The sequence below is a fragment of the Anguilla anguilla genome, chromosome 3 (assembly GCF_013347855.1).
Source record: "Anguilla anguilla isolate fAngAng1 chromosome 3, fAngAng1.pri, whole genome shotgun sequence".
In the NCBI taxonomy this organism is placed as follows: domain Eukaryota; kingdom Metazoa; phylum Chordata; class Actinopteri; order Anguilliformes; family Anguillidae; genus Anguilla; species Anguilla anguilla.
In genome coordinates, this window is record NC_049203.1 from 62504060 (window position 1) to 62530545 (window position 26486).

The 26486-nt window shown below is 41.8% G+C and overlaps 1 long non-coding RNA gene across 2 annotated transcripts in view; it reads right to left on the bottom strand.

The window, feature by feature from the left end:
* The window catches only part of LOC118223147, a 93650-nt gene that overhangs the window by 58915 nt on the left and 8249 nt on the right, over nt 1-26486 (bottom strand). The window contains exons 2-3 of one of the 2 annotated variants that reach the window (XR_004764406.1): nt 17361-17449; nt 16591-17266 (exon numbers count right to left, since the gene is read on the bottom strand). The exons of the other annotated variant lie outside the window; for it this stretch is intronic. This is a non-coding gene — a long non-coding RNA (uncharacterized LOC118223147). Of the gene's footprint in view, nt 1-16590; nt 17267-17360; nt 17450-26486 lie in introns of those variants that run through there. 2 annotated transcript variants of the gene reach the window in all.

A 26486-nucleotide genomic window follows, 5' to 3' on the forward strand; every position in this document is an offset into this window, starting at 1 on the left:
GTTTTCCCCAGGGGAAATCTCTTTGACAAATTTAAATCAATGAAACGGTGCTGAACACTAAAACTGGGGGGAAAATGAGTCTCACAACTACTGCTCTGCTAAAAGCACTACAATCGCCCTTAGGGCTGTTTAAAAAAAAAAAAAAAAAAAAAAAAAACCTCTAAAAACAAACAATGGTTTAGACAACAATATGTCCCAGTGCCCAATTTTGACCAACAATGGCGTGCTGACCATGAGGAAATCAGCTCACCCCAACCTCCCTCCACGCCAAGGCCGACACCCGCCGCCCCCCCCCCCCCCCCCCCCCCCCCCCCCCGCCACCCCCCACCCCCCGCCCTTCCCTCGCGATCACACTGTAGCTCTATTACCAGCACAGTCACTTGTATCAAGGTGATTTATAGCCGGGGAGCGCTCAAGTTGTTTAAAATGGCTGGTGTGATTAGTCATATATGCTTTGGAGCCGGGCGAAGGGGACCGCAGTGCTCCTGCAAATTAAGCGCAGCTGCAGACGGTAGCCGACCACAGCAAGGTGGTCAAACGTGGCAAACGACGGAAAGCCCCGGGGAAATCTGCCGGAGAAGTGGGTCACTTAAAAAAAAAAAAAAAAAAAAAAAAAAAGGGAGGGAAAACTGTGGGAAGTTGAGCTCAAGATCTAGAAAACTTACTTCAGTTACACTGAAGACAAAGTCGCATTCCAAATTGGGTTTCAGAAATGCTATTTACAAAAATATTAAATAAAAAACTATAATTGTGCCATTTAATATGCTGCAGAAATTGCACAGCAATAACAGCATCTCCATTTCCTTCACACTTCCTGTATAATTTAAGGAACAGCGGTACGGTATGGTCACTGCTATAACAAAACACTGTGCTAAAAAGATGAAAGCTTTCATTCATTTCCTTCATTGTTATGATTCTTTTTAGACCTGCCCCACTGACACATTCAAAGCCATTGCAGATTCGCTATGAAGTTAATCCAATTTTCTTTTTCCATTTACCTTTCAGGTGCGTATGAATACAGAGCACGCAACTTTCGAAAAAGACACAAATATTGCTTTCTTAATTGCAAAGATATTGCTTTGTCTATAGTGTACTGGAGCACATCAGCTTCATCACCGATTGGATGAAAGGCCAGTCTGCTTGGGGGGGGAAGACAATGCAGATATTCTGTAAAGAGAAAACCATGCTCTTATTCACTGTGTGAATAGATTGAATACAGTGATATGATAGCTTTGTCTACTACTCAATGGCAGCTTGGGTTTTGGGAGATTAGTTAAATACCACAGTTTTTCCTTGCCACTGTAGCCTTAGGCTTGCTTCTGTGGGGGTTTAGGCCAGGGTTGTCTGTGAAGCGTATTGTGACAATTGTTTATGAAATGTGCTATATGAATAAATTTTGATTTGAGTTGATTTGATATACAAGATAGTACTCCAAACATGTTAAACTACTTATCTTATTGTATTGATGAAAAGCATTTTTTATAACTGGAATTAAAATATATCAATATATATTTTATCCAAAATATTTAAATACACGTGCCTATGCATTTACAACCAATTTTGTGTTTTTGAAGAGTTCTCATAGAGAAATTGGCTAAAAAGGGTGGAAGGTCTAAGGACTCAAAGAAAGTAGAGTGTTAAGAATTCCTTGTTCTTTTTTTATTTATAACTCCGTGGGTAGGAAATCACAAAAAAAAAAATAATAAAATAAAACTCTTCATGGTCTTGTTTACAGTGAAAACTTTGTATCGTATGTTTCAGTTTATTGGTCTCAGTAGAGCACAATATTATGTTCTGTCATCCACGGGGTGACTGAAAGGACCTGCAGAAGAGCAAGAGCAAAAGAACCCATCAAAAAGATGCGGTTGAGCTACTTTCTTTCATGGGAATCTTTATAAAACCATGACTCCAGTACAAGTGAAAACAAAAAATATACTGTATATGTATATTTGAAACAAGTTTGAAATGCATACAAAGAGCAACATCATCTTATTTTAAAAAAGATTTCCTTTTATTCGTTCTTTTTTTTTTGCACCATTGATTTGTCTTTTAAAGTTTCCGGCTGGGTTTTGTGGTCTGGGCTTGAGAGCCGAGGGACTCATTGGTTTCAAATATCGGTGATTTGGAACCCAATAAGTCCTTCATGTTTGTTCAGGGAGAGGAAGACATTTTGTGGTTTCAATGCAGTGACTGAAAATCAACTCAGTCAAATCTCACTTTAAAACTTTTCAGCCATTGTTACTCGCGACAGGGCTCATTACAACCAAAACTGTCACAGGGCACTTTACAGTGCATTATTTCAAGACAGTAAAAAAAAAAAAAAAAGAAATGAAAAATGATTCACTGACTCCTTGTCATGGATTTAGGAAGCAATCTGTAATGCTTCTTCTGTACAGGTACGGATGAGACTTTGATCTGACAGAATGAGCTATGTACTGGGTTCACTACCTAAATCATCGCTGCCAATCACACCTTTATTTAATAATTCCTTCATTTGCACCTCATATGCAGAATAACCAAGTCTCAGAATTCCACTCATGTAATACATATCACAGTAGGGCTGTGCATTTCGCATAAAGCAGAAAGCTGGTCAGTACAAATGACTCTTATTACAGACGGTACCCAACTGACCGCACTCAGTCAGTGGGGTAACCAGTGCTTACAGATGCCATTTTGGGGACGCAGACAGAGATGATAAAAATATGGGGTGTAACTGAGGGGTGCAAAATTGAGAGGGGTGAGGCCACTTCCACATTTATAGAAGAAAGTACGAAAACACAGTGCTTGAAGATGTTTAGTACCCTAAAAATACTTATCTGTGCACTTTCTTCTGTAATTGTTTCTACATTTTCACCTGTAAAAAATGTATTAGAAAAATCTATTCCCTGGTTCATGAATGATAATGAGATTATGTGGCCATCTGTGATTTGAAATAAAGTATACAAGCAAAAAAAAAAAAAAGGTTTTCTTTGCATGAATATTATCATTATATAGAGAAAAATACTGGACAAAGAAATGCACGTTCAAGCTGATTATAAAATTGCCGACACCTAGACTGTTCAATTATGCAGGTATGAACTAATAGCACATTGAAAGGTGTAAAGATTATTACTAACTTAACACAAATTCTCATTATTTCTTCATTTCTGTCGTATGTTGACATTACATTTATTATGGCAAAAGGAGAAACTGTTGCAAAATATTGCATTAGTTGTCAAAAGCAGTGTAGCCATAATTTGTGCCAGTACTGTAGGCGGTAATAGCTTTGTTATTACTTGAAAGTGTGAATGTATACAAGCCAAGACAGATCATTCCCATGAAATCCCACTGTTGTCTGAGCATCACCTGTCAATGGAAAACAAGGCTGTTCATTACCTTAGGGTTGACCTGAGGGCTCAAGTAGTTCAAACAGCAATCAAAACAAAATGACACTGACATCTGACACTATAAAGCTTTCTGCAACCCGCCATAACAGTATGAACCGTACTGCTCAATGTGAAGTATAAACACCGTGCATTCAACACAGGCACATAGAAAAGTATTATGGATAAAGCAGGCCCATGTGTTGGTGTTGGACTAAGAGTTAAAGGGCAAATTCACCCATCAGATTCTTAAAAACAAGTACGAAAAGTAAGAAAACCACTTGTTCACCAGTTCCTGATATGGATTCTTAGAAAAGAAGTGCAGTTTCTGTCTGGCTCCTTAACCATTACAACTATCAGGAAATTCTTCAATACACAAGTGTAAGGGAGAACAAAATAATTGTTTCTCCAGAGCCAGGTGACAGGAGTATAGGAAATACATTCACTACATGGTCAAAAGTATATGGACACCTGACATTCAATATCTCTTCAAGAAATATGGCCATTGGCCAGCCTTTCCTGCTATAACAACCTCCACTCTTCTGGGAAGGTTTTATACTAGATGTTGGAGCATTTCTGTAGGAATTTGCTTCCATTCAGCCACACGAGCATTAGTGAGGTTGTGCACTGATTGGGCGATTAGGCCTAGCTTCCAATTGCCTTTCCAATTGATCCAGGAGGTGTTGGATGGGGTTTAGGTCAGGGCTCTGTGCAGTTCTTCCAAACCGATCTTGACAAAACCATACCTATATGGACCTTGCTGTGTGCCCAAGGGCATTGTCATGCTGAAACCGGAAATGGCCTTTCTAAATCTGCTGCCATAAAGTCAGAAGCACAGAATAGTCTGAAATGTAATTCCATTAAGATTTGGAACTAAGGGGCCAAGCTCAAACCATTAAAAACAGCCCCAGACTAAGGGGTGTCCAGATCCTTTTGGTCATATAGTGTAATATAATTACAATATAAATAATATTTTTTTAAACTGTCATAATAATAGAAAAACAACATCTGTGTTTACACATTCATCACAGAATTGAGTGTGGGGTCTGTAATGTTAAGCAATGTGCAAAAATGTAAAAATCAACAGTGGTTGTAATACTTGCATCTGTCTTTGTGGACTGTAAAATACTCAAGTATCTTGATTCAATGGCTACATTAAGGTTTTTAATAAATAATTAAATCCTCATGTTTCTCATTAAATCCCTGTCAAGCATACTGGTATCACAGATGCACACTGACTGCATTAAAGCTACTGTTTTTAGACAGATACTGAAGACAATTAAAACAATGCTGTGCCATATGTTGGCACAAGCACAGATCCCTAGTAAAAATGAACCAGTGCCTATCAGGCCTGCTCACAGCAAGCATTCAAAAAAAAAAAAAAAAAACAAGGCATAAAATAATCTTGGCACTATTACCACTTTTCAGCCCACGCTGGTCTAAGCCACTAAAATGTCTCTGATCAACTGCATTTGATCATTGCACATTACTCTGTGGCTGACAGACACAAAAGTGTCAAATGAGGTAGACTAACTAAAGCAATGTGCGCACTGTGTGAAGAGAGAAATGAAACAAAACTGGCAATCGTTAGCTTCATCGCACGCCTGGTCAGTCATGTAACTCGGGGTAAGTGTGAAAGGCAATACAGATGTACAGAGTCACACCTTATGCTCATTACTAACCAAATTTCATGTACACCCTCCTCATACCACACTAGAAAAAAGGCAAACTTGTGTCAGACTCCTTTGGTTAGTTTCAGCTTTAGACTGGAATTTATAAGGATTACCTTTAGTTTCAGCACTTCAAATCACCAAAATGGAGCAGGTGATGGTGGGAGTAGTATATCACATTACATTACATTCATTTGGCAGATGCTATTATCCAAAGCGACGTACAAAAAAAGTGCATTTCATGGTCGTAGACAACTGCTAAACACGGGTATAGTATAGGCATCAACCTCACAAAGCGAAAACTAAGTCAGGGATAAGCCGGGCGGCAAATTAGTCAAATAATCCACTCGTTTGAGAGATTGTGCATACCTATATGTACTGCCTCAGTTTCTAATGCAAACCCATAAGCAGAGCAAGACACGATGTCTATACAATGTCATGGGGATGGAAAAAAAAGGCATCACTGAACCCACTTTACCGTAAACAGGCCATATGAGCAACGAGCACTGCCAGAGCACCTGTGTAATGTTTACAGTGTAGAACCCCTCCTCAGATTGATTCCATAACGCTGGAGACGCATCCCAAACCCCCCCCCCACCCCCCCACCACCACCCCACTCAATTCCCCGTTTCCACTCTGAGCCGCTGACGTGTTGCCACTGACCACCGTCTTCAAACCTGAGCCTGAGCGTGCCAACCTGGCACCTGCCCAGAGCCAGCTGCCCGTCTCCTTCCAAAACTCTCAGGTGTGCCGTGTCTGTTCGGCAGCTTGCACCCCCCCCCCCCCCGCCCCCTCCCCGTCCCCCTCCCCCCCACCCGCGCTCCATTTAGCATAGACTGCCAAAGCCTGGCAAACCGGATGATCTCTAATCAACGACACATCCTAAAAATCCCCCCCTTTTCCCCAAACAGCTCCTCGGTCACCCGCCTCTCCAATGGACAACATGCATATGGATGAAGCATGCCGCAGTGTCTAAGGCTCTTCAAAACCTTTTAATATTTTTGCATTTCATTTTATTTAAAAAATGGTCATCAAATATATAAATAGCATCCTTGTGCATTGATTCCAAATATAAACTGGGCGAAATACATTTCTGAAACAGACTCTTAACATGCCAGTTAAACACTCCCGCAGACCAAAGGCGCTCTTAACCAATACATAATATCATGTGAACATTCAATTTTGTTTTGAATATTTGCGAAGATAAATCTTTCTAAATTGTAATTTGCTAAGAATTTTACTGCCAACTAAGAGGTTATCGCATTTCAGACAGTTACTCTTTCCAGGTGTGATGTACGGCGGATATGCAGATGAGCCAGGGCAGGCTCGTGTGAAGATCAATGTGAGGACGACTGCAGTTATGAAGCCCATATGCAACAGGAACGGTTATTGCCATTTGCGGTAATGCACGGCATCTGACAAAACTTTACTTTTCAGACTTTGACAAAGTAAAGCACGCCATCTGTGCTCCTGTCTCCAATTGATCTTCGATAGGAAGTTTCTCGCTCCCTTGTGATTACACCATTTGGGCAATATGTCCATAAAACACACACTTTTTAGCGGCTCTTGTTGTCTCATATTTCGCCGTGGATCTACTCCCTTTTATCTTCCTCTTATTAGTATTCTTCCTCGACTGTTCCTCCTTCAGCTGTTCCTCCACTGTTTAAAGATGAGGGGGAAATCCCAAAGGGGGTGGAAATCGTGCTGGAGATCACATCCCCAAACTTACCTCAGGGATACTCATACTGCTCTCACATACATCCTATTCTTATTGTGGGGGGGGGGGGGGGGGGGGGGGGGGGGGGTTAGGTTAGGGGTGTAGACACTGGCGTATTTAGTGGTTTCAAAATCATAGGCTGGGGGCCCATTCCCTCCCCAAAAGCAAAAAAAAAACGTAACATCCCTCCTCAAAGAAACATGTCCGAAGAAACAAAAGCGTAATCATTTTCCGGTTAAGAACACAGCAGCCCACGGGATGGGACTGCATGTCTCTGTTTCGCAGGCGGTGGGAGTGTGAAGAAGAGAAAGAACGAGAGTGAGACGGCGAGAAGGAGAGAGATGCTATACTTTATGATTATTCAATTATTCGGTAACATGAATGTGGATCCGTCATCATAACAGGGCTCCTTGGATTAAGAGATAGATGACAGGATTGTGTTGGTTTGAGAGTCAGAAAAATGCATCATTTTAAGTAGCTATTCAGAATACTGTGTATGAGACCATTAGGCTAGGTCTTAGTTTTGGAAGGGAGAATGTTATTTATTTTATTTTAGCTAGCCAGCCATTCATTTACAGTATATGTGCTCACCAAACTTTAGTTGTGAGCAAAGGCTGTAGAAATGGAAGCTGCAGGATATTTTCCTTGTCTGGTTCACCTCTAAAAGGCACTTAAGCCATAGCCATTCAAACAAAATCCATTACAGCCTCACAGTCGGTAGCAAGGACAAATATTAACCATAATATTTACTACACTTCGGCTGCTTAGACCAGTTATGCTCAACTACATCTAAAAAAAGCTAAAATACCAATAGGGCCAACCAAGATTCTACCTTACCCACCAGTAAGTTTCTTTTGAAAGTGCAGCATGAAAAAATGTCAGTTGGACGTGAATTTGAAAATAGGCTAACATCCATGGCAAAGGCAGATAGGCCACTTGAGGAGTACAAATGTTTAAATATAGCAGATAGCCCAGAAAGTGTGATGGCGCTGCTTCCTACCAAGACGATGGCTGTATGCGTACTGGTAACGGTGCCCAAAGCAGAGACTGTACATTTCCCAGTATTTATGTCCCAGGGCCAAAAAGCATTTCCATTGCTATACAGCATGATGCATTCAGTGCAAAAAGTGAAGAAAAATCTGGTTAGTGTGTTGTTTACCAGCATTGCTTATAGAAGTAGCATTAATATGAGAGGCAGTAATATGAATTTCTGTTATACAGTGGTAGTTGTAGCAGCAGTTGCTGTTGCAGTCGTAGTATTGTGGCACTGCGGTAGAGTTAACCTTGCACATACGTGTATCTAATGCAATGTAATGTACTGTAATGTACTGTAATGTAATGTAATGCAAGGGAAACTGCCACATCTTCTAAAAAGTGAAATAAAATGCCTGTGGAGTTCAGGGCAGAGGTTCAGGGATAGTGTACCCAAGTAGGATGATTCACTTGTCCTTTGGCCGCGGGAAATTATGAGTAAACTTTCAGGCCAAGGATTTGGTGAATATGCTACCGAGAGCAGGAGCAGAGAGGTGTCCGCCAAAGTTAATAGAAATGAAGTTTCTTATTAAATGCTGGCGGCTAAGTGGAGTCATAGGTTCCCATTCATCACCCATGTGTATGCACACATCTCATTATTCACACAAAGTGTGATTCATTATTACTTTTTATAATTTTTTTTTTTTTTTTAAATAGGATTCCATTTTCATTGAGGGGTTTTATTTTCAATAGTCTTGTTTGGCATTCAGCCATTCCGCTGCAAAAACCTCTGTAACCCCTCCCACATTCATAAAACACTCGCAGTTGTGAGAGAAGCTTCATTTACTGCACATAATGTTCAGAATTAATTAAAATCTAAGAGCGTGAGTCCAGGCGTGACTATGTATACTCTGGGCGTTAAAATGTACTCTATCAGAGATGATGTTAATGTCTGGCATGTATTGTGTCTGTGCATTGTATTTTATACCTTTTATTTTATTTATGTATTTTTTGTATCTTTTTATCTTTCCTTGTACAGCACTTTGGTCAACTTCTGTTGTTTTTAAATGTACTTTATAAATAAACTGACTTGACTTGACTTGATGTAACACTGCACTTTTTTACAGGGTGTGAAGAGTTCCTTGAAGATCAGGACTGTGGAGCAGGGGTCATCAGCGACATTTTCACGAATGTTTACACGGCTGGGCCACTGTTAAAATAAAATGTAATTTTTACTGCAAATTGTATTTTAAACACAGGTTCAATTCTAGGTGAATGCACACATTTAAACAGTACTATAGAGGGACCTGGCTGTAAGTGGCATAAGCCAGCTTATGTTTGTTTGAAAACAACGGTGTTCTTTCGGCAACAGTTTTTGTTTCTTCTTATTTATGCTTGACGGCTTATTTGCAGTGTTTGTTACACGCATAACTAAATCAATTCTCTTGATACAAAATAATGAGACAATTTTTTTCTCTATGAAAGAATGTCAGCAATAAACAACCTTTAAGAATAATTCACTTCACTAGAACAGTAAGAAGCACGTATATTTCTAGCCCAGTTCTCGGAGGTGGACGGGAGCAGTGCATTAGAATACTGCGATCAAAGGTGTCACACGGGAGAGAGAGACGGGCACGACCGGAATTCTCCGGAAAGACGACTCCCAGCATAGTCCTCCTTGATATACGCCCCGGTGAGCAACTGAGGTATGTCTCGCATCCATCTCCAAATCAAACTGTTTATTTTTGACTTTGTTCGGTGTCAGACTCTTGGAGGAAGCTCTGTTGACAGCGTAAGTGATTTGTTGCCAAGCCACAGTTTTGGCACTGCCGGATACCCCACTGCGCGCACCACCAAACAAAATATGTTCCCTTGCCTGGTCCTCTGGCAGTATCTTTTGTATTTCTGACTCAGAAACACATCTTTTTTTAGCCCTTTCCTTTCCCGTGGATTTCACACGGACGGCCTCATGAAATGTTACCGTCTGGGGGCATTTGTTTACGTCGATTACAAGACGTGCGCGCAGCCATAATTATAAAACAATCGGGATATACTGTTGTGCAGAGTAATATGCAGTTTTTTTTTTTCAACCGTCACAAATTCAACATGTGTTATATGTACACACTCCCCAGAGGATCTACAGAGGCTTTGATAGAGGAGGCCCATGAGCTCTATATTTCACAAAGAATTCTACTTCAAAATCACGAAGTCCTTCTGAAGAAAAATGAAAAACCTGTACCTATCGTCTTTCTGCCAAAACATAGGGTTGTGTTGAACCGCGCGACAGAAGGGTCTTGCCTTTGTAGCATCTCCAGATTCTGCTGGGGAGCTACTTCACACAGCTCTGAAGCCAAGCAGAAATCTGATCTGTGACACCGAGTTATCAAGTCCTATCCCAGGTCTTCGTCTTCGGACGGTGCAGACGTCAGTGTTGGGATCACTGCTTTACTACATTAAAAACGCGCTGCTGTCGATCCGATCACTGGCCAACGCGCTCAGCGTTACCGGTTCACGGATCAGTACGCATCCTCCAGGGCGCGGCGTCCGCAGCCCGAGCGCTCGCCGCCCGGTGCTTTGCAGGGACTGGAGACGAGCGTGGGTTCACACAGCTACAGTCAAAAATAAAATTGGTTGTGACAGGCAAAGCAGCGAAAGTGCCCCGGAGAGAGGGAGAGACTCGCTCTCGCCAGGCGTCCTCAGTTTATTCGCGCAATTGGCGACCGCCCCGGTTGCCAGCGTGGCCCGCCACCTCTATCAATCACAGGCTTATTTCTTCCCCCGCCTACACACCCCCCCCCCCCACCCCAACTCCCCCCTCCTGTCTCTCCTTCCCGCCCGCTACCTACCAGTGGAGAGAGCAGCTCTCTATCAGCTCGTCCCCGTTGAGTGACGGGCGTCAGGTCATGCTTCACAGGCCCCCGGTCCTCAACCCGCAGCCGAGGGACACGCTGTCATCACCCCCCCCCCCCCCCAGCCCACCCCACCCCCCAATACCTTCACCCCCCCCCCCACCCACCAATACCTTCACCCCCCCCACCCCCCACCCCACCCCACCCCACCCCACCCCCCAATACCTTCACCCCCCCCCCCACCCACCCCCCAATACCTTCACACCCCCCCCACCCCCCAATACCTTCACCCCCCCCCCCCCCACCCACCCCCCAATACCTTCACACCCCCCCCACCCCCCAATACCTTCACCCCCCCCCCCCCCAACCCCCCAATACCTTCACCCCCCCGGCGGTGTCTGGGTAACCTTTCTGTAATGTCTCAGAGCAGCAGGGGAGGCGGGCGAGGTTCTCGAGGGGGGGTGGGTGGGGGGGTGGGGGACTGGGGCACTCATTCTCTCTAATGACTGCTAGACTCCACACTCCCGTTCCATTTCATTACTCCGGCTCCAGCACATCTCCCGGGCTTTGGAACGGCACATTGACCACAGGTTTATGAAGGACCACTTCGAAGACAAAAGGCCTCTTTGAGAACAGAAGAGGAACGAGCGATCCTGAGAGCGGCTTGCTTGTGTTTTAAACAGCAAGCCCCTTAATTACATCAAGGACACCGAGCACCTGGGTTCTTCTTTTATTTTAACATATTAAATACCATGTTCATGAGATATGGGGGTGGGGGGTGGGAGGGGGCGTGGGGCTGCTGCCGGTATTTTAACGGGTGCCTGTGGAATTACTTCACTTGCTTCAGTGGGACATGGGAGTCGGTGACAGCCGTTTTTGTCAAGTGCTCGGTAAAGCAGTGCATGGAGGCACCACTCCCCAGTTGCCGGCTGTGTTGTTTGACTACTTAATTCCGAGCAGATTATTGTGGCAGGGTAATACTCCAAGGCCTCCTTTAGTTAAGTTGCAGACTGCTGGGGAAAGTGGATTAAATGGGAGCGGATGTCTCTACAAAAGAAGAAAAAGGTGCTTTTTTTTTTTACAATTAGCTTGAATTCAATTAACGCCTTCCTATAGCCCCCCCAAAGTGCATTACTGTTCATTTCATATCTCTGTGCCAAAAATCAGCCATACCTTGGGCCACATATTAAGTCAATCTTCCTCACTAACAGGTGGTGTTTGGTGCTGAGCTCCTGAATGCCAAACAGGATGTCAGTTTGTGGAAGAGAGTGGTGCTGAGTACTGAATAAACTCAATAAACACATAAACCAGATTCTTAATCAAGGCCAGTTGTGGAAAGAAGAAACTGGTAACCAATAAATGACAAAAAAGCATTTCAAATAAAGTATTTATAATTACAATCCTGTATAATTCAAGTTGGTTTTCTTGCCATTTTAGCAAAGGGTACAGCTGTTTATTAGTAAGTCCACATTCAAAGTCAGTTTTGAAAGAGATTTGTCAGTGTGTTTTAGAATTGAGTAGCATGATTCAATGACAAAATATTATTTACAGACACCAAATCAAATTTCAGGGAGCTGTTGACTAATCTCAAGCAGTGGCAGGAAAAAAATGTAACAGTCAAATCCCAACCGATTTTGAACCGCACTGTTATTGTAATTCATAATGACATTGTTTTTTTGGATTGGTTCAGTCACTTTGGCTTAATTAAATCAGTTCTATTTATCTTTGTGTGTTCTACAAGTCAACTTTGTTAAAAAGTTTGCCAAGCCAGCTGCATCGGTTCAGCACCTAAAACAGTTTCACGGGCAGAGACATTTTGTTTGTTTTGCATTCCTATGAAGCATTGTCATACATAATTTAAGATAATGTGTTGTTGTCATAGCAGCTTTCAAAATGTACCAGCAACAGTATTTTTTTTCCTATTCATTATGCCAGGAGGGGATTGGGTGAGGTGTCAGAGCAGTCTAAAAGAGAGGCTAGCTGATCCTCTGTTCTTCCCCCCTCCCCCCAAAAAAGCAATGAAACACACTCTAAATGATGGCAGTTATACTGCATATAGGGGCTCTAATGGGATTGTGGAAGTGGATTTTTGTCTTTATACACTGCATTGCAGGATCAGACTGCTTTAAGCTCAGGGAGATTTGTATCCTTGCAAAGTACAGAGTATATATAGCTTATGGTTCAACATATGGGAAGTCAGCCTTGGAAATATCAACTAAGCAGAACAAAGAGTAGTTCCACTAACACCTTGACTGTCACTGTGTAATAGATCACTTTGTAATAGTGCAAAAGCCACTGGACTTTTTTTTGGCCGATTATGAATGCTATTTATGTGTGTTGCTTTTTGAGAAGTGCTGTGATAGACTTTTTCCAACATAATTAAAATGTTTCACTTGTGAAAGTATATGGAAAACATGTACGAGGGGGAAAATAAATTCCAAGCCAAGACATCATTTGCATTGTAACAGTTTATGTATATGTATCAAAGGACAAATGAAATTGATGCTACTACAGATGAATAAACAAACTGCAGCTGCAAAAATGCAGGGTGATTAATTCATAACATTAGTTTTATAGTACCTGTGAAACTCTGAATGTGCATTTGCTGAATCACACAGTCTGAGTAAAATGAATCTGCAGGTAATGCAAACCAATTAGAACCTTTCCACCAACAGGACTGAGAAGTGCTGTATGAGGAGCAAGCGCCTATGTGCCTGGATCGATATCAAACCACTCCAAGTCTCCATGACGTGCTGAGGGCTTAAAGTAATAATAAAGTACAAATCTGTCTCCTTCACCATCTCATATTCTCTCTGTCTCTCTCTCTATCTCTATCTCTCTTGCTCTTGCACTCTGTCTCCTTTATCCCCACAGTTTGAACCTTGAACCGTTGTGGTTCTGAGAGGCACAGCCAGAGATAAAAAGCTACAAAAGGAAGCCAATTAACTTTCATCATTATTATGGCTGTGCAAGGCAAGGTGTGTTGTTGGGGCAGGTCACTAAAATAGTGACACTAGTAATAGTGTTCACTGTGTGAACTAAACTGTGTTCTTGGCTAGAAATAGCTGCACAAAATAAGTATTGTACCTTACTGAACCTGTGTTTAGCAGTTGTCTATGACCATGAAATGCACTTTTTGTACGTCGCTTTGGATAAAAGCGTCTGCCAAATAAATGTAATGTAAAAGAATTTGGGTTGCAGAAGAAGAGGCCAGGAATGGACTGGAGAGACAAAAATAAAATAAAAAAGCTGGGGGAGGGAGAGGGGGTGGTTATAGAGGTGGGCACGGACAAATCGGCATTTGGTTTTATGTGAGGAGCTGGTTGTGCGGGAACAGAAGCTGAGAAGGCCCCTTGAAGTTGAAAAAGGTCCCTTTAATGTAAAAACCTGAGAAGCTGGGGAAGGCTTTACGCACTGCAAAAACCAAAAGTACGTTCATCCTAACTATTTTTGTCTCATATTTAGGCTTTAATATTTACTTCCATAAGCTAATTCTTTTCTAAATGAGGTGAAAGTTTTACCTATTTCAAGATTTTACGATGGAGTAAGACACTAAGCCAAAAGCTTCAAACAAACAAATATTTCCTACTTGAGAGATAAAATAAAGAAAAAAAATTAAGATTAAGTCTCATTACAAGACTAAAACATTATTCGAATGTGCTGCATTTTTATCCAGTTCATGAGGAAGCAAAGCCTTCTTGTACCACTGCAGAAAAAAGATGTAATGAAAGACTTTCATGAAAGAATTCTAAATTGGAGCAGTCCTAAATTTAAACTTTTTTTAAGATTGTGTCTTTGATTGCAGTATCCTGGCAGAGTACTTGAATGGAGTATTCTTATTTCAAATGCTCTTGTATCTTCATTCCAGAGGACTGAAATGTAAAAGACCAGATTTTTTTTCCAGATGCAAGTCAATATTAAAACTGTAAGTAGAAGCCTACTGAGGATGTGCTATTCTGTATTGATATGAATCAATAATAATCAATAATTCTCAGTTAATCCAGGTATCACTCATTCTTCTAATATATTAATACTAACATGTGCAGCTGGATCTTTAAAACAGGAAGTGTTCACACTGAAATTCCTCAACAGATGTGACTGCCTAACTGGCACTGACTATGCAAGTATTCATATATTCCAACTCTGACAAGAGTCACGTAAATGCTTTATTCCAGTAACAAAACCCCAAATAAGCCAGTACCCTGGATGTGAGTAACTAACTGGTATAATATATTCCGGTAAATTGAGCCATATAAACATATTATTTGGAATATACCCCCTACCCAGAAATATATGCAGGAACCCATAAGTTCTATTCTTCATGGAATATTGGGCCACAATTTACTCACCAGCTTGTTGTCATGACAAACCCAAAAAGTTTACGTTTTTGGAGCGACTGCACAACTTTTGCTTCTTAGTTATGAAAGCAATGACAATGCAATTTCTGAACTGAAAAGTACGGCCACAGTGAGTTTTTCTTCTTTTTAAAAAAAAAAAAGACAATTTCTTAGGAAATATGATGAGATGAGAATGAGGTGACTATTCTTGATATACTATGTTCCCAAAGGGAAAACACCCACAAACAATCACATACACACGCACACATACATACACACACACACACGCATGCGCGCACACACACACACACACACACGCACACGCAAAATCGAGCACTTCTCGCAAATGGCATCAGGAAATAGCATGACTGTCGTTTAAGGAGCCCATCTTAGATACTGTAAAGATCATGAACAGCTATATAAACAACCTTCATATTTCACGATGCATGTAAACAGCCAGTCTACAGTATGGCCAGTATAAGGAGCATTATCTGAAATCCTGTGTGCAAGCAGTCACTGAAATCGAGTACTGGTTTCCAAATATGAAATGCAATATGCAAATATGAAGCATTACTTGTATAAACTTTAAGTTTCATTACAGGGTGACATGCTTCTTGCCCTCATGATTCACAGATTCCATGGCATATACTCACACGCAGAATCACTAGCACTGCAATGCGAAGGCAGATTGCACATTCTTATTGAGCCCCAGGTGCTTGAGCTAAGAGCGCAGCACAACTGTCTAATTCACCAATAAATTCAAGCAAATAAGCTTGTGGCACAAACGAGGCGCCGAGACGAGCCTCGCACCGGCAAAGAGCGCTCGTAGTCGCCAACCACAAATTGCGTACTTCGGCTTTAAGACTAATTCAACAAGGCCGACAGCGAATGAAACGATCAGCCGCACCGGCCAATGAAATTAGCCCGACGGTTCAGGGTTGTTACGCGTCTCGTGGGTGCGGACCGTGATGGATGATTTCAGCCTCAGGAAGCTGAAACGGAGATACTCGCGGGTGGAACCTCCTTTCTCTTGGTTGGCTTTACTTGATTTTGGCACCTCACAGCAATAACAGCAGCCATAGTATGCGAGTTGGCGTGGCTGGGGTGTTTAAACCACCTTTAATAGCTTCTTACTTCCCCAAAATGTTGGCGAATGAGGTTCAGTTTCAATTTGCACAGCCCAACCTACAAATGCAGGCTGAATGATCACAGTTAAGATATAATTTGCCTTTGTGCAGCCATGGGGCTGGTTCTATTGCCTGTGCAATCTGGCATGCTCTCCTCTCACTGTGCAAGATCACTGAATAGCACGGCAAACCGACACGGTCATTTGCACGCTCCTTTTAAGCAGTGCAGACCCTTGATGAATCTGGGCCTCCAATTCCAATGATCTGAGCACCAATGATCTAGTGTATGCAGGCTCCAACTGGATTCAGGCACCTCCACCACTGGGGAAACACTTGTTAGAACCAATTACACTATAAGTAACATACAAACTGCAACTTCCTTTTTTCAAATTCTCTAAAGATGAAGCATCTGTGGTTGAGTACTATGCTAGTAATTTAACAGTATAACTTTTGTGCCACAGGAAATATTTGTTTGTTTGTGAAATAACAGTCAACAGACCTTAAAATATTGATTTAGAGAATTAATTTTAATGGATATCATTAAGCATGTCCCCATCATAAGCATAAATCTGGTTGCTCAATCGTCACTGCAAGTCACACTAGATTGCCTCGGAGACAGATTAAGATGAACCTAACAATATATTTCTCATCATAACTTTGTGCTCGCATAAATATTCATGGCGTGGTTTTGGCTGGCGGCCATGAATCATTTTTGTAGACAGGGGAATTTTTTAAAGTTGCCCGTGTGCACCCAAGCAGAGGACACTAGCAAACTGATGAATATCAGTGCTTTAAGGTATAAACAATCAACCTCTCTAACCAATTATTGTACGTTCAAAGAAGCGACTTTTATTCATGCCGTGGGTTTTCGGTACGCACACACTGCAGAGGCCTGTTATATCCCATTAATATTTCTGCTTTACACAAGACTCCCTTCTGTGCTTAAGCAGTACATCAGATCCTGTTACAGACCTTTGCTGAAAAGTCCTTGTTGTTCTGATCACGGTGCAAATTAGAGCTTGATTTCTGTTCCGCGAGATGCGACTGCAGTTTGAAGAGGACCCGGTTACACGCCGTAGCTGGTGATTTCCTGTATTGCTCCTGGCGTAAAAATCAAAGCACGTGACGCCAGATCGCGTGAAGACAGAGAGAGCGATGTAGATCAACCCCACCCGTGGCACTGAGGTCCTCAGGATGGGCAACAGCATTGAGGAGGTGCTAGAGGTGTGCAGCTTTAAAAGAAATGTGAGTTCAGCATGACAACGGCATTTAGCTCAATCTCAGCAACATCTGTCTTTGCCTACTGGAGGGTAGATTCATGCTTACACGTCACACATTTCCTTGCATGTTCTCCCTGTGGCCTTCTGGGATTTATTCTGTGTCTTCCCTCGAAGCCAAAGATATAAGGTTCCTTCCTGCAAGCCACAGATGATGTGGAAGTTAATTAGCACGGCTGAATTGGTTCTTTTGGATGTGTGCGTTGAGTATAATATGATGGATAGCATCTTTTCCAGGGTGTGGTCTCACATGGTGCTCTGTATCCTGCCTGTGTGTCTCTGGATATGATATGATATAATGGGTTGAACACCAAGCACTAAGCTCGCTCAATAAAGCAATTTTTTTAAAGCTAATGCAGAATTATCCACTGGCAATTCTGTAAGCGTTTCTCCCTTAATTTTGCCCATTTGGTTTGTTTAATGACAAAAAAATCAATCTTACGATAAATGCGGATCATAATAATAATATATAATGGGCAACAGGGGCCTGAACAAAAATACACTATCCTCTAACCAAAAGCAAGCACACACACACACACACACACACACACGCAAGCACACATGCACACACACACACACACACACACACACACACACACACACATGCACACACACACACACACACACACACACACACACACACACACACACACACACACGCAAGCACACACGCAAGCACACGCGCAAGCACACACGCAAGCACACACGCACGCACGCACGCACACACATCCTGTTGCTAGTCCCTCAAACCAGTTTCAGATTTATCCACTTCAGTCAGTGAAGCAAATCCACCAAGGAGACTTGCCTGAATCCAGGCATTGCCACAGGACACCGGGAAACAAGCCGGTGTGCAGAATAATTCAGAGCACATTGTGATTAAAAAGAAAGGCCGAGAAAACACAAACCTTATTATAAGTTATACTAAGTGTTAGCTGAAGGCTAGAGTTTGGAATTGATTTTTATAAAGAAAGAATGTAGCAAGTCATTACACACTCTAAAGCCACCTTAAAAACAATCTCCTTTGAGCTGAGGGCCTGGGTATGAGGAATGGAAATAGGAAGATAATGCCATCAGGACCACAGGCAAAATCCTTCTCTATTGTTTCAGGCTAATTCTGTGAACGTCCTGGGGGAACCGAGGGAGAGAGGAGAGGAGATAAGAATTCCAGGACGCCGCTGAAGAGAGTGGCGCCGGGGAACGAGGCACGTTCTAGCCAGTCTATAAAACCTTACAACAGCCGCAATAAATCTGCTAATACACAGACATTTTTATTTTGTCATTACTGGAGGGGAGTGGGGGGGTGGTGGGGGGGTGGGGGGGGTGGGCGAGGGAGGGTGAGGGTGAGGGTGGGGGGCGGGGGGGGGCTTTGTTACCATTTTTCTTTCAGCATAGTTGATGAGTTTTGTCAAGGCTGAAAAGCGTTTCGCTCTCAATGTTTGGCTGCCGAATGGGATCATTTGTCTCTATGCTTCATGGAAAAATCGTTATCACGCATAATCTTCAGATCTCAGTCAAATTGGGATTTCTTTTGTTTTTTGCTGCCTCCAAACAATACAAGTGTGTTAGGACACCTGTTGAAGGTGTATGTTGGTAAATAAGTACCAGTTTCACACACAGTTCTTAATGCTGCATTCAAGACAACTCGAAAATCGGATATTTCAAGTGGGAAACTTCATCTCTCCAACAAGAGTCTGACATGTCCAGCACTTCTCATATCTCAGTGTCATTAAAAATGAGCAGTACATTTTTAATACATCCTATCATATGTTGAAGCAATACAGATGGCCGTCCAGTTTCATAGCTCATCTGCAGCATTGACACACTCCAGATCAGGGCTGCCCAATCATGGTGCTACAGATCTACAGTCCTGTATGTTTTCGTTCTACCCTAACAAAGCACACCACATTCAACAGCTATAGATCTCGTTTAGCGCCTAATGAATAGAATCAGGTGTGCCAAATTAGGGTTGAAATGAAAACCTGCAGCACGGTAGACTTCCAAGAACAGGATTAGGCAGCCCTGCTCCACATCAAAATGAAAAAACCTACTAGACAATTTCACAGAAGAGGTATTCAGTTCTCCAGTTTCGGAAAGCACCTTTCAAGAATTCCCACTATGAGTGAATGAAACTCACTGAAAAGCAAAAATCAAAAATCAATCAAAATTAGTTTGGTCAAAATTGTGGAGAAATGGCTATGGTTGAAAAACAGGAAACACCTCCCACACACAAAATCCACACAGTGAATTTAGGTTCTTCCACAGCAATGACTCCTTCAAAATGTCACTTCCACTGACAACCCACCCATGAGACTAGAAAGATCGTACCAATGTGCGGATGATTGGAATGGCGATCCCTAACCTCTCCTGGCCATCAATATGCTTGAGGCCCCCGATTGCATAATTGTTTGTGGGGAAAGCGGCCGCTTGTGCATGTATTCAATCAGGGAAATGGCAGGGTTTTGCTTTGACGCCGCTGTTTTCTTTTTAATCACATCCCTTTCCCATTTCTTTTCCTTGTAATGAAGTGTCTTTTCTTCATTTTCTGGTTGACCAGCCTCAGTAACCATGGCATCTCATCACTAGACTGTCCTCCCCTCTCCGTGGCTGCTCACCATTACAGTAGATTAGACAGCAACTCATCATAATAAAGTCGGGCATAAACATTGCCGTGTTTATTTAAGCAGGGCTATTATTGTGTATTTTTATTTATTCCAACAGAGGAAATTATGCATGTGTGTTTATGGCAGGCGTCATTTCACATCATTGTTTTCAAATGCGCAATCTATGTCTCCCGTAGAGACAATACCGCGTTCGGAATTAAATCAGATTAAAGAAGACGTTAAAGCTATCACCTTGTTGATGTAATGAAACTGCCACTGAATGAAGTTGATTTTCTAGTCACCACTTATCACAGCGTGCGTTAAAGCATCCGTGGACAGAACAGACCCTAAAGTCTATTTTCATTCCATATGCTGAGGAGTTATATCTCGTCCCCACGATGGCACCAGTTACCGTTAGATACGTAATGTAATGTAATGCAGTAAGGTCTTCAGGGTCATTCCACCGGAAAGCTTGTGTGTCTGGAATTCTAGACCGAAGGTGTGTCATTGGGTGAAGACTGACATAAGTATCTGTACTACTGAGACACATCTTTTCCCTTCTCCAGTGGTCAAGAATTCCTTGAGACAAGGATCAGCGATGACCTTTGACAAAACTGCACAGCATCTCTTCATTCCCAGATCAATAGAAGGATGGCTCGGAATAGAGAGGCGTCGCCATTTCTGTCAAAGCAGACAGAACTCCAGAAGTGGTTCCTTGCTCTGAAGCTACACTAACATTTCAGCAAGAGAACTTTTAACAAGACCATCAGATAACACATGCCTCTTCGATTAGTTCCCGAGACACAAAAATAAGAACTAAATTCTGCTTGTTCTTCTTCAGCCTCAGAGACACCATTTTTATTTTCAGTTAGAGGATTTGCAATTCACTGAATTTAAAATACATATTATTATTGTAATTTTTTTAACTCACCGTTCCATTCCCACAAATTCTTGATCTGAATTATACTTGTGTAAAAAAAATATATATATATATAAATATATAAATAAATACATAAACAGCAGCAGATCATTATAATAAAATTATTCAGCCTTGTTAAAATAAAATAATAATTTGAAGGGGCTGAAAGATATCCAGTTTTTCCAGGGAGCAGTGGTGCAGCATGAGGACAAGCTGCCCAGACTAAGGCCCGGGCATGCTGAGGATGCTGGGATACATCCACAGTCTCATCTGGCTGTTCCTCGAGTGCTCAGTGGTGCGGCGCGAGAGCGAGCGAAGATGATCAAGTATTCCGTTAAAAAAAGAATAAAATAAAATAAAAAAATTTAATCACCAGGGAAGCTCACTGCACGGCTGCTGACCAAGCTCACCCCGAGTAATGTACAAATAATCTCCCCTCCCCCCCCCCCCCCCCCCCCCCCCCGTCTCATTTTCAGCCAACGGAGGAAGTGGAGTCTCTCGTGGGCGCAAAGCCAAGAGATACCCTCAATTCGATAGCCATGCGTGGCATACATCTAATGATGTTTGCTGTCAATCTTGAACTAATATTAATTTTTAATCATGGCCTCCTAAAGGCTCAACCTAAATAGCCTTAAGGAGAGGCAGAGAGGTCCTCCGGAAAGGCAAGCCATTAAAAAGGGATTTGAGCGTGTTTGCTCCGTAAATTTCACTCGGTTCCAGGTTGGTGCAACTCGTTCCACTTCTCTTTTCTCTGATGGCTCCACTGATATTACGCCGAGAATTTGATCAGCCAAAATCGTCTGATGCATTTGCGTCAGATCCGTTTGGTGGGACGGTTCCTACCTTCTTCCTTTTTTTATGTTTGGCTTTTTTGACATCTCTCCCCCAAAAAAAGAAAGAATTACTTTGTGAAAGAGCCGCCGCTTAAAACTGGAGGCCCATTGTCACGCCAAGTCAGTCCTTAATACCCTCTGTGACTTCAGGAACAGAAGCTATTAGAGCAATAACAAGACTGGGTTCCTATTTCCCACTCATCTTTTTAATGTTTAATCCATGCTTACAGATACTAATTGCCTTGCTAGCACCATATGTCCCTGCCATTTTTGTCTCTTTTTTTTTTTGTGCATGGTGAAACCTAATGAGATTTTCCTGTCCAGACTAAGGAATGAGTCAGAAGAGTGCTTGTGTGGAATGCTGGGTCGGACGACAGCGGTTTGCGGGAAAGAAGGGCAGAGTGGATTTGCATTTGGAGTCGCGCTTCCCAACTATTGTCTCCCGTTCACATGAGAACGATTTTAATACGCATACAATGCACACGGCCTGTGAATTTAATTACAGAGCAGGGCAGAATAAGAAAACAGGACTGAACTCATTATATGGTCTTCTATTCCACTGCGTCATTTTCAGGGGAAAAGAAGATGTAGAGGTAGGTATGTAGGCATGCTGCTTTTACTTCCCTTATACTTTTACTTAGAATAAGGGACGAGTGTGTGTGGTGGCATTTACTTTAATTATTTATGCTGCTAGCATTATATATTGCACAAACACTAAATCTGAATATGTCTAGCAATCACGTCACGCATGGCCCAGCTCATGCAGGTTCAGCTTATTGATTGTCATAATGCCACAGATGGTTATTTTCACTTACGGAAGTGGCAGCTGGCAATTTATGCGACCATATGTAGTATCTGTATGATGTATGTTAATCTGAAGAAAAACACGTGTGTGAGTAACTGCCAAGTTACTCGCACACACAAAGCACTGTCTACAAGTCATACATTCAAACTTGATAAACCTAGGTCTGCCATTAAATGTATTGATATCAAAATTATACCAAAATATAGGGCCAAGTTACTTGAAATGTTGGGTAGCATTGCTTTGGAACACAGCTTGTATACTTTGTGTGAGCTAAGATTGTTTCTTGTAACTTTTTTTTATATCAATACTTTTAATGGCAGGCATGGATTTTACAAGTTTGAATTAATGACTTAAAGATGGAGGAACTTGCCATTTTGTATGTTGAAAACAGGTTTTTCTTCAGATGTCATTTCTTTTTCTATTTTTAGTTTTTTTGTGTTTGTTATGAGTAATTGATAATAGTAATGCTTATAAATGTAGGCTATGACAGAGGCATGCATACACATACATACATACATACATAGTAGCTCAAAGAAACACATAGGCATGGATTCAGTCATTTCCCTTTACGTTAATTTCCTTTATCATGAATGACAAATAAATGAGTGTTAAATTTTCAAACTGAACTGTTTATAATGAGGTATTACATACACAAAAGACTTACTAATTGTTTGTATGTCAGCAGAGGACTATACAAGTCTAGCTAACATTCATTTAGAAATTTAGCATTTGCCAAGACAGTCTGTGGCCATTGTGGTTATTTCTGTAGGAAACCCTAAAAGTGGCAAACTCTAACAATTTGTAACAAAACTGTAACAATTTGGGCTAGTTTTGATAGTTTGGAATTTTCCACCCAAAATGCTGCAAACCCAGCATGGTAGCATTCACAAAAATGTGTGATATTTTCTGACCTTGACTGTGAATGTGAGATTGGTTCTCAGTGTGTGAGACTAATGTGTATGACCTGATGCATGAGTAAACATAAGCCAGCTGCACATAAAACAGTATTTCCACGCATTCCATATTACATTTATTCAAATAAATATACAGTTTTGAAGTGAACGGTAGCATTAGTACAACTAGCAGGAAAAAGAAGCTATTATACGTGCACTTATGGAGTCCATCTGCGACACACGATGTCCGTAATGTTCTAGTCATTTTTGTTACTACTAGGCATTTATTTGATCAGTTAAAGTTGATTGCATAGCCAATCTGTTTTTTTTTATTTATTTTTTTTAACTGCTACTTTTAAGGCAAACACAAAAACCAGCAAGTCCTGCGGCTCTCCAGGACCAGGGGTGGCCATCTCAGCCAGAGCACTAACCTGGGTGCAACCTGGGAGATAAAATCAACAATTCAGATTCTGACCACATATACCAAAGAAATGGGGGGGGGGGGGGGGGGGGGGGGCAATAATAAATGATTTCCAGTTTCCAGTGCTGGCAACCCACAGACTATATTTGTGTGTGTGACTTTGGTACTAAATGCAGAGTTTCAGGAGGATGCACACTGAATAGAAATAGCAATGGACTGTTAAATAAAAACTCTGACTCCTTCTAAAATCACCCGATGCTGCACAGGTGAACCGTTTGCCCCCGGTGTATTCAGGTGTTTTGAATCCGCTCCACCTAATAAATTATGACATAAAGGTTATAAAAACAGTAACACCATACATTCCTTTATTGTTTCCAGTCTCAGAGAAAATAGCAAATTTCCTCCTCCTAATACTGGAGCCACACAGGTAGCCTACTCTCTTACCCGAGTTCGCAATGATTTTACTCTCCCCCTAATACCGAATGGACCACAAAATGCACATAAAAACGGCTTTGTACACTTCCTGAATATGCAGCCAACTGCCCCAAATAAATCTTAAATTTGAATTAACTGCAAATTCAGAACTGAGCTATGTATAGTATAAGGAGGAGTTCTTTTTTGTTTTTTTTGAGGGTAAAAATGGGGTTGAAGGGCGAACCGAAGAAAAACAGAGCACAAGGTGTTACCCTTTACAGGGCGAAACAGGACTCTGGGACGAGTTTTTAAATGGGACACTGTGGTACTTTTATACAATGTACAGATTTAGAATAGTCACACCCTTGAATCCCGAAATGTGAAATCGCTCTATATGCAAGGTATAGATATATCAGAATATTTCTTCAGCATCCTTTGTGGTTATTTTTGTTCTTCTTGGTGTTGCTGTTGGTAGGGAAGTCTAGCAGGCGAAACATATTGAGTGTCTGTTACGATTACGTCTTCCTTTCCCGTTATTTAAATGTCCCACTGACGAGCTTCATTAGGATGCAGTGTATTGTGACTACTTGTGAACTAAGATTATTCTTTTTCTCTTCGTTTATCACTTGAGTAATGACCTTTTCAACCCCCACCAGACATTCTCTCTCGCACGTTATTGGGTCATTTCTCAACTGTGAAGCCAGACTCACGTTGCTGGGCGATCGGTGCCACAGCCCCTATTTATTTGCAAAGGAGGCTTCTGCCTTGCTTCGGCAGTTAAAAGGGCCAATTAAAAAGACCCATTCCGTTCTTGGCCCTGTTTCTAATTTCTCCAGCAGGGTACAGTTCATGCTGAAGCCAGAACAGGCTGTCCTCAGAGTCATCATTAGTTTATTGTGATATAGCTAGGGTAAAATCCAGGAAAAGGAAAAAAAAAAAAAAAAAAAAAAAAACAGTGTCAAAGGCTTGGTTAAGCACACAGAACACCAAAGCGGGCGCATATTTTAATCAAGCGGAACTGCTGTGGATTTTTCCACTCCGTAGGTCAGCGACGTGTCATATCACGGCAAACAAGATACAGCACGCAAAATAAATTCTAATAAAAGAAGAGCCGAAGGATGGGGGGATGGGGAAAAAAAGAAAAAAGAAAAGTGCGACCTAATATAAATGATACAGGCTCACACTGTAGCCCCAGGATCCTGAATCAAGCTTAACTAATGTGCAATTAAGCTTCAGACTAGGAGAAAATCACCTTGTAAAAACATTTGTCAAGTGAACTGTTTTCGGTTCGCTCTGCTAATTAACAAGGGAACGCAAGCAGTGTTTGCATATGTATTTACATATACGCGAACAAAACAAATATCTGCATTGAATGTGAATGCATTACCCGGCCATTTCATACATCTCTATTAGATGGAAGTGACACCCATTCCCTATCATTAAGCAATAATAGTTTAGCTTACAGCTCATGAGCTAGAGTATCAACAAATTAAGTGCATTAATAGCTCCCTGCTCAGACTGCTGCACACGGAGATGGGTATGAGGAAAGAGGCATGGCATGATGGTTAATTGTGTCAATCAGAATTTAAATAATACACCAAAACTTCCTCCTCCTTCCTCTGCATTCAAATGGCTTTAGTGTCAGATTTTCCCCATTTCAACTGAAGGTCTAGCACAATGCTGACATTACCACACACTGCAGAGCTTAATATTTTTTTGGGAAAAGCTCTACCAAGGTGAAGGGGTAAGTTAAGGATAGGGGAAGCTCAACTGTGTGGCTGTGTCCCATTGTGCAGACATAAAGGGGCGTGGGACAAGACGGATCGGAATTTGCAACCTGGTCTCATCTCAAAAACTGACCTTTTCTCCTCAAAGTGGGGTATAATGCCTGATTTTAGGGAGGGTCTGGCGGCGGCAAAGCCCCGGTATGTGAATATCATCAGTTAGACGATGCTTGAGACCGGAAAAAGCAAACCGCACGGTGTGTAAAACAAAGCATCATTATTAAGCAACACCGTCCTCCCCAGTACAGAATTTCAGCAGGGGAACTGTATGCATCCCAGGAAGTAACTGCCCCAAACAACATACAGCTAAGCAACTAGGCATATGTCGCAATATATTTAAGTTCATAAGGTAGGAGAGAATTTCCCACAATGCTTTTCCATGACCATGTAACTTAAAAATAGTGCGCACCATTCATGTACGGACACAGTGATGAAACCCTGAGATGAACGACTCTATTAGCGGGGATGAGATCGGATTACTGATTACTGAATAATGCTCACCCTCT